This window comes from Poecilia reticulata, chromosome 9 (genome assembly GCF_904066995.2).
Source record: "Poecilia reticulata chromosome 9, P_reticulata-male-v2, whole genome shotgun sequence".
Taxonomy (NCBI): Eukaryota; Metazoa; Chordata; class Actinopteri; order Cyprinodontiformes; family Poeciliidae; genus Poecilia; species Poecilia reticulata.
Genome location: NC_088838.1, coordinates 7,282,957 through 7,292,596, shown reverse-complemented (window position 1 = coordinate 7,292,596; position 9,640 = coordinate 7,282,957). Strand labels below are relative to the sequence as shown.

The 9,640-nt window shown below is 37.9% G+C and overlaps 2 long non-coding RNA genes across 4 annotated transcripts; both read right to left on the bottom strand.

The window, feature by feature from the left end:
- Positions 1 to 857: 857 nt before the first annotated feature.
- On the bottom strand, positions 858 to 5,281 carry LOC145552752 (uncharacterized). Of its 2 annotated transcripts, XR_014088843.1 has the most exons (5): positions 5,188 to 5,281; positions 3,372 to 3,443; positions 2,042 to 2,113; positions 1,185 to 1,241; positions 858 to 1,114 (listed from the first exon to the last, which is right to left on the bottom strand). It is a non-coding gene; the product is annotated as an uncharacterized LOC145552752 (long non-coding RNA). The 2 variants fall into 2 exon arrangements; XR_014088842.1 differs by having other exon boundaries at positions 858 to 1,241.
- A 19-nt stretch (positions 5,282 to 5,300) lies between these two features.
- On the bottom strand, positions 5,301 to 9,034 carry LOC145552753 (uncharacterized). 2 transcript variants are annotated; one of them, XR_014088844.1, is made up of 4 exons: positions 8,652 to 9,034; positions 8,183 to 8,255; positions 7,715 to 7,787; positions 5,301 to 5,726 (listed from the first exon to the last, which is right to left on the bottom strand). It is a non-coding gene; the product is annotated as an uncharacterized LOC145552753 (long non-coding RNA). The 2 variants fall into 2 exon arrangements; XR_014088845.1 differs by lacking the exon at positions 5,301 to 5,726 and adding an exon at positions 6,050 to 6,536.
- Between the last annotated feature and the right edge of the window lie 606 nt (positions 9,035 to 9,640).

Here is a 9,640-nt window from a genome sequence, read left to right as displayed (position 1 = left end):
TTATGCTAATAAAGCTACTAATTACACTGAGTTGTATACCCTCCTGTTGTCCTCATTTTCTGTGTATAGGGAAAACACATACAAACCTCGGCCATTTTGACCCGAGGACGAAACGGTGGATTGCAAATACACTCTCCACTTTTCAGATTTTTAACCAATATGATATTTTTTTTTCCCCAAAAACCATTAATCAGTATCTTTCCACGTTTCATTTATGCTCACTTTGTGTTGTCTAGCAACAAAAAAATTGAAGTTTACGGCTGTAATAAGACAAGATTGGAACAGTTTCAGGAGCATGAATAATCTGAAATCGCTCCATCTCTCTATCATTTTCTGCATTGTTTCAAAATCGGGACGTTTTTTACCTCCACACAAGAAGGACCGCATGCCTCTAGGTCTGTTGAGCTGCGGTGAGGTTTTCTTTCCTTTTTTGTTTTATCTTTCCTCTTGCCAGTGACAGTACACCACCATGCCTCCATCTCAGGATATTTTCCTAAGACGTCAGTGTTTTGGGAACACGCTGCTACAGACTGGAGAAGGTCCGCTGCCTGTGCAGACTAACGCATGTGTGAGGAGGCTGCAGCCGCTACCCCACTGGACACACACACACACACACACACACACACACACACACATATACTGGTTTTGGTGTACTAGCAGGACACTTTTTTCAGACCAGTTTTTTGCAACACTAAACGGACACCCCTTTCCACTTATGCTAGAAAGACGTAGTAAGTTGTCAAAAATCTTGTTAGAGTTACACAACATAGATCTCACTTAAAAATTTAGATACACACTTCAGAACTCAAAATACAAGAATGTGACCCAATGCTGTATTAAAAGGACAAACGATAATGAGGTGCTTGGCTCCGCCCATGACACCAACAGTAATTGTCAGGGCCAATTTTATTTATCAGGACCATGGCATACACATACAAAAAACATAAAATTCATGTGCATTAAGAAGTCCAAAAATGGAAATATGGACTATAACTAGTCCATATTTCTGTGGAGTGCATTTGTCATCCCATGAGATGTCTGAATCATCTACGGAATCAGGAGCATACTCCTCTTCTGATGATATCGCTTCACTTGAACTTTGTTCTGGACAGACCTGTTGATTAAAAACATATTTTGTATACATTGAAAGCGTTTCAGCAAGAATATTTCTACTAAAAGCTTACCAGTGATGTCCTCCTTTTATTTACAATAACACATTTTGTGCAGGGACTGGTTGCAAACTAGACAGAGAAAAGTAAGAATTGACAAAGGGAGGTAGCATAAGTATTTAAAAAGTCAGTGCTGCACTATGACTCAATTTCAACATACAGCACAACTAGACATGGAAGATCATATTCAAAAGATGAACCCAATTCCCATTCTCAAAAAAATTACCTTTACATCACACACCACTCCATTTCAGAGGTGAAAACAGTCCTTCAAATAAAACATTTTTCTAAACTTGACATTTCATCATGGATGATATCATGATCTCACACACAGTTAACCACCGTTAACCGAAAAAAGTGTAATCTTAAAATAAGAATTTGATCCTGACACTTGTGTAGGTATCAAAACCAATGAATTGTTATGATTAATTGTTTTGAATCGCAATAACCATGTGTTTGAACAGTACTTAGTATTCTCATGACAATTTTGAAAATAAAAGGTCATTGAGATAAAACTTATGTCAGGTGAGTTGCCAGAAAATAATTTGCATGCATCCAACTCAGCAGCCTGACAAGGCATCTCTATGGAGAGCTAAAATGAAGGGATAAACACTGAATGATTGTTTCTAAAAATAAAACAATGTCCACCTAATGTATGAACCTATCCAGTTTATTACAGAGGATCCATGTGTCTGTGCTCATCTGAACTTAACTTTCATTCTTTTCTACATGTAATTTCAAAACTCAGTCCTCCAAATTTCTGCACCTTACATGATGAGTATTACACAAGACCAGTGTGTTTGAATAGTACTTAATATTATTTCAATGACTTTATATAAGAAACAAAGTTGGTTGTCGGAGACAAAAAATACCTCTGGAGGGTTGGTTGAACTGGATCCGCATACATCCACGTCACCAGCCTGACACAGTTCATCTTTGGAAATCTGAAATGTAAAGAACACTCACTAAATGTGAGTTTGTTGCCAATGTAGAGAACAGTCCTCCCTATTCCTGCACCTTACATTTTGAGTATTACACTGGACCCATGTGTATGTCCACTCCTAAATGTGACTTTCATTCTTCTGTACTTGTAATTTCAATACTCAGTCCTCCCTATTCCTGCACCTTATATTTTGAGTACTACACAGGACCCGTGTGTATGTGCGTTTCTAAATGTAATTTACATTCTTTTCAACCTGTAATTTCAAAATTCAGGTTTCCAAATTTCTGCAACTTACATGATGAGTATTACATAAGACCAGTGTGTATGTGCACTCCTAAATGTGACTTTCATTTTTCTGTACTTGTAATTTCAATACTCAGTCCTCACTATTCCTGCACCTTATATTTTGAGTATTACACAGGACCTGTGTGTATGTGTGTTTCTAAATGTCATTTTCATTCTTTTCTACCTGTAATTTCAAAATTCAGGTTTCCAAATTTCTGCAACTTACATGATGAATATTACACAAGACCAGTGTGTATGTGCACTCCTAAATGTGACTTTCATTTTTCTGTACTTGTAATTTCAATACTCAGTTCTCACTATTCCTGCACCTTATATTTTGAGTATTACACAGGACCTGTGTGTATGTGCGTTTCTAAATGTCATTTTCATTCTTTTCTACCTGTAATTTCAAAATTCAGGTTTCCAAATTTCTGCAACTTACATGATGAGTATTACACAAGACCAGTGTGTATGTGCACTCCTAAATGTGACTTTCATTTTTCTGTACTTGTAATTTCAATACTCAGTCCTCACTATTCCTGCACCTTATATTTTGAGTATTACACAGGACCTGTGTGTATGTGCGTTTCTAAATGTCATTTTCATTCTTTTCTACCTGTAATTTCAAAATTCAGGTTTCCAAATTTCTGCAACTTACATGATGAGTATTACACAAGACCAGTGTGTATGTGCACTCCTAAATGTGACTTTCATTTTTCTGTACTTGTAATTTCAATACTCAGTCCTCACTATTCCTGCACCTTATATTTTGAGTATTACACAGGACCTGCGTGTATGTGCGCTTCTAAATGTAGCTTTCATTCTTTTGTACTTGTAATTTCAAACCTCAGTTCTCTCCTTTTATGCAGCTTACATATCAAGTGTTACGCAAGACTTGTGTGTTTGAACAGTACTTAACATCATATCAAAAACTGTATTTAGAAAATAAGTTGGTCGTTGGAGACCAAAATTACCTCTGGAGGGTTGATTGAACAGGACCCGCCTGAATCCACGTCACCAGCCTGACACGGTTCATCTTTGGAAATCTGAAATATAAAGAACACTCACTGAATATGAGTTTGTTCCCAATTTAGAAAACAGTCCTCCCTATTCCTGCCCCTTACATTTTGAGTATTACACAGGACCTGTGTGTATGATCGCTTCTAAAACAGCTTTCATTCTTCTGTACTTGTAATTTCAAAACGTAGTCCTCCTTATTCCGGCACCTTACATTTTGAGTATTACACTGGCCCTGTATGTGCGCTTCTAAATGTAACTTTCATTCTTTTGTACATGTAATTTCAAAACTCAGTCCTCCCTTTTTATGCAGCTTACATATCAAGTATTACACAAGACCTGTGTGTTTGAACCGTACTTAACAGTCATCCCCAACCACAGGCCGCAGATCAGTACCAGTCCGTGAACCAATTGGTACCGGGCCGCACAAGAAAAATATTTTCGTGTTACATATTGTCTGAGTATGGAGGATCGTTTATTTTGAAAACCCTTTAACTGGATTCTCTCGGTTACGTCTTGCTCACCAACATTGAGCCCACAATGAGTATGAAAGCGATATGTTAGGAAAGTTTCTTTGGAAAAGGGGAAAAGGACCAGAGACAGGAGAGTGGATTTATCCTGGACTTGTAGGTGACTCCCATGTTCCAAGCCCACTCTGCATAATATGTACCGGCTTACAAATGAGGCAATGGAGCTTCAAACTGCTTTGCCATTACACCCTCTGCATTGTGTGTCATCGTTTCCAAGGTCGGATCATCTCATTGCAGAGAAACAAGCTCAGGACTCCCATTAATTTGTCATTGTCGTAAGTTAAAATTTTCATGAAAATAAATATTCGTTTTTGTGGCATTTTCAAATCTTATATTGAAGGGATGTGTGAACGTTAGCATAGCGACTAGAGTCAGAGAGCATTATGGCAGTGATCGAGACGAGAAAAGAGGAGTATAGCTTGTAAGTCTTAAGTCTGGTTCACACGGCAAGATTTTAGGATTGTCAGACGATTTTCCAAATTCTGTGACCACAGAGCTGATAAAAGTACAACAGGTTTATGTGTCCAGCCACATAACAGGAGCAAATCTTGCCATGTGAGCAGGCTTTAGTACAAAATGATGTCACAACTACAATCTACCTGCAATGCATATAGCTAGTGTAAGCATCAAGCCTTGACTGAATGAATAGCCTTGTGTCACGTTAATTTAATGATGGATAGCTGAAAAGTTACCAGGTTTATCAACTGTGGTAGCAATTTTGCTCCAACTCCACTCGTCATCATTTCTGTGGATATTCTTTGTACAAAATGCTGAATAAACATTCATGCTGTTTCTAGATATCTCCAATGTCCACCGGACTCATTTTGGGCATGTCAGCTCAGCTGTTTGGGATTCCCCTCCATGAGCTACGTCACAGCGTTTTCTGATTGGCTGCCTGTCAAATTGAACAGGTTGAGTTCTAGCTCCCAATCAAGGAAAACCCTACAAGCTGTGAGAATATGCCCGATATTAGATCGGAGCAGTCCCAATGTTCCAACGACTGGATGTGATCAGTCTTAGCATGCCATAGATGGCAGGATGAACGGTTACGATTATCGCAAGCAACGTTCTAAGATTGTTGTAAGGAGAAATTCGGGGTAAAAAAAGAAGAACCCGAGCCACAGAAAAATGGCCAAGTCTTCACCGGTCCGCGGTGATAAAAAGGATGGGGACCACTGGTACTTAATATCATTTCAAAGACTTTATCTTAGAAAATAAGTTGGTCGATGGAGACCAAAATTACCTCTGCAAGGTTGGTTGAACAGAATCCGCATGCATCCACGTCACCAGCCTGACACAGTTCATCTTTGGAAATCTGAAATGTAAAGAACACTCACTAAATGTGAGTTTGTTCCCAATGTAGAAAACAGTCCTCTCTATTCCTGCACCTTACATTTTGAGTATTACACAGGACCTGTGAGTATGTGTCCTTCTCAATGTAACTTTCATTCTTCTGTACTTGTAATTTCGAAACTCAGTCCTCCCTATTCCTGCACCTTACATTTTGAGTATTACACAGGACTTGTGTGTATGTGCGCTTCTAAATGCAATTTTCATTTTTCTATACTTGTAATTTCAAAACTCAGTCCTCTCTTTTTATGCAGCCAACATATTTAATATTAGACAACACCTATGTGTTTTAACAGTACTTAATATCATTTCAATTACTTTATTTTAGAGAATAAGTTGGTCGATTGAGACCAAAATTACCTGTGTAGGATTGGTTGAACAGAATCCACATGCATCCATGTCACCACCCTGACACAGTTCATCTTTGGAAATCTGAAATGTAAAGAACACTCACTAAATGTGAGTTTGTTCCCAATGTAGAAAACAGTCCTTATTCCTGCACCTCACATTTTGAGTATTACACAGGACCTGAGTATTTGTGCTTCTCAATGTAACTTTCATTCTTCTGTACTTGTAATTTCGAAACTCAGTCCTCCCTATTCCTGCACCTTACATTTTGAGTATTACACAAGACCTGTGAGTACTCCTGATCAAAATCTTAAGACCAGTCAAAAAATTGCAAGAATTTGCATTTTGCACTATTGGATCTTAAGTCCAAATTAGAGCTTCACAATGTTAAAGGAAAAAATCAGTGCAAGAGACAAGAACTTTTGAGCAGGCAATTTTCTGAAAACTGCATTTACACTCAAACATGATTTTTTTCAGCTGATCAAAAGTTTAAGACCATAGTCTTTAAAAGCCAAAAGATGTGCCAAACTCTGGATTCCATGTCATTTTCTGTCAAGTCTTTACACTGTCAAGACCTCGTGATGGCAAAAGCAAAAAAGCACACCGACTTTGAACGTAGTAGGATTGCTGAGCTGCATAAGCAAGGCCTCTCACAATGTGCCATCGCTGCTGAAGTTAGACGCAGTAAGACATATCATGTAGTAAGTCATTTTCCATTTTTTAAATGATCCTGAGGGTTATGGAACAAAAAAGTCAAGTGGTAGACCCAAAACAATTTCACCAGCTCTGAGCCGCAGGATCCGATTGGCTGTACGTCAAGACACGGGACGATCCTCTACCCAAATTAAGGCCATTACTGGTGCTGACTGCAGCCCAATAACCATCAGACCGCATCTGCGAGAGAAAGAAGGGCTTCAGAAACAAAACACAAAAAACGTCTTCAAAGGCCATGTCTTCTTTAACGCCACAAAATTTCCCGTTTGGACTTTGCAAGGGTGCGCCAAACATGGGACATTGAAAGGTGCAAGAAAGTTATCTTCTCTGATGAGAAAATATTTAACCTTGATGGTCCTGATGGCTTCCAACGTTATTGGCATGACAAGGAGATCCCACCTGAGATGTTTTCTACATGGCACAGTGGTGGGGGCGCAATCATGATTTGGGGTGCGTTTTCCTTCAATGGAACAATTGAGCTTCAGGTTGTGCAGGTTCATAAGGGGAGATGTTGCAGCGGGAATCCCTCATGACTGAGGGCCCTTGTCTGTGTGGTAATGATTGGGTTTTTCAACAGGACAATGCTGCAGTTCACAATGCCCGCCTGACAAGGGAGTTCTTCCAAGAGAATGACATCACTCTTTTTGAACATCGTGCATGTTCCCCGGATCTAAACCCAATTGAGAACATTTGGGGATGGATGGCAACGGAAGTTTACAAAAATGGACATCAGTTCCAGACAGTGAATGCCCTTCGTGAAGCCATCTTCAACACTTGGAGCAACGTTTCCACTAGCCTCCTGGAAACATTGGCATCAAGCATGCCTAAATGGTTGAAGTCATCAACTTCAATCATTCTTGAAGAGCTACCATTCTTGTAGCTCCACAAGAATGGTGGAGCTACTCATTACTGAGTCCTTTTTTTGACACTCTGATTTCTGTTTTGGGGGGTTTCTCTGGTTTTTTTGAGCTATGGTTTTAAACTTTTGATCAGCTGAAAAAATGTTTGAGTGTAAATGCAGTTTTCAATGAAATCCCCACTCAAAAGTTTTTGTCTATTATGCTGATTTCTTCTTTTAACATTGTGAAGCTCTACTTAGAACCTTCTTAAGATCCAATAGTGCGAAATGTAAATTCTTGCAGTTTTTTAACTGGTCTTAAGATTTTGATCAGGAGTGTATGTGTGCTTCTAAATGTAATTTTCATTCTTCTATACTAGTAATTTCAAAACTCAGTCCTCCCTTTTAATCCAGCTAACATATTTAGTATTACACAACACCTATGTATTTGAACAGTACTTAATATCATTTCAATTACTTTATTTTAAAGAACAAGTTGGTCGATGGAGACCAAAATTACCTCTGCAAGGGTTGGTTGAACAGAATCCGCATGAATCCACGTCATCAGCCTGACACAGTTCATCTTTGGAAATCTGAAATGTAAAGAACACTCACTAAATGTGAGTTTGTTCCCAATGTAGAAAACAGTCCTCCCTATTCCTGCACCTTACATTTTGAGTATTACACAGGACCTGTGTGTATGTGTGCTCCTCAATGTAACTTTCATTCTTCTGTACCTGTAATTTCAAAACTCAGTCCTCCCTATTCCTGCACCTTACATTTTGAGTATTACACAGGACCTGTGTGTATGTGTGCTTCTAAATGTAATTTTCATTCTTCTATACTTGTAATTTCAAAACTCAGTCCTCCCTTTTAATCCAGCTAACATATTTAGTATTACACAACACCTATGAGTTTGAACAGTACTTAATATGATTTCAATTACTTTATTTTAGAGAATAAGTTGGTCGATGGAGACCAAAATTACCTCTGCAAGGGTTGGTTGAACAAAATCCGCATGCATCCACGTCACCAGCCTGACACAGTTCATCTTTAGAAATCTGAAATGTAAAGAACACTCACTATATGTGAGTTTGTTCCCAATGTAGAAAACAGTCCTCCCTATTCCTGCACCTTACATTTTGAGTATTACACAGGACCTGTGTGTATGTGTGCTCCTCAATGTAACTTTCATTCTTCTATACTTGTAATTTCAAAACACAGTCCTCCCTATTCCTGCACCTTACATTTTGAGTATTACACAGGACCTGTGTGTGTATGTGCGCTTCTAAATGTAATTTTCATTCTTCTATACTTGTCATTCCAAAACTCAGTCCTCCTTTTTATGCAGCTAACATATCTAGTATTACACAACACATGTGTGTTTGAACAATATTTAATATCATTTCAATTACTTTATTTTAGAGAATAAGTTGGTCGTTGGAGACCAAAATTACCTCTGGAGGGTTGGTTGAACAGGATCCGCATGTCCACATCACCAGCCTGACGGTTCAACTTTGGAAATCTGAAATGAAGGGATGTACACTGAATTATTCCATAAATAAAGTCCACCAACTGTATGAGCAAAGCACCTTTAGCTGAACACACCTCTACCTGTAGGTACACATAATAAGTAGGATAAACTTTAAACAATGCAGATATATCAAATAGTAGCAAATGAAATTAAAATCAGTCAATTGATCTAATTGTATGTCTTTCTGTGGTTACTTAAACATTTTTTGTCAACTGAATGCAACTCATTATTTTGTACTTGTAATTTCAAAACTCAGTCCTCCCTATTGTTTTTGTTCATTGTTTTTCCAGGAACAAGAAAAAACTATTTGAGTAGTGTATATATATATATATATATATATATATATATATATATATATATATATATATATATATATATATATATGCTGCATATAATATAAGCTTTTGTATTTTGAGCAGTTGCTTGTCTCCTTTGGAAAAAGAAAGGTATTCTGATTATAATGATCATTGAACATGATCTATGCTAATAATGTGTAGTATAAAAATAGTTTAAAAGTGAAAAAGCAAAACAAAGGAAAAAACAATCCTTTAATAAACACTGGAATCCTATGCATAATAAAGTCACAACTCACCTTTAAATGAATTGGAGTATTTTACATCAAATCCTTCTTTATCTTCACCTAAGGAGCAATAACAATTGGAATCATGTTTGCTCTCTGAAACCTCTTTGCTGACATCTTCTGCAACGATCAGAGAATGTGTTGCTGAGTAACATGATACTGTATACCAGGGGTGTCAAACTCCAGGCCTCCTGGGCCAGTGTACTGCAACTTTTACATGTCTGTCTGGTCTAAAACACCTTAAGTATATTACTGAAATAGCTTCTCAGTGCAGTCAAGTTGATGACCATCCCATCTGATCCAGCCATGTGACATCAGAAACACATCTAAAT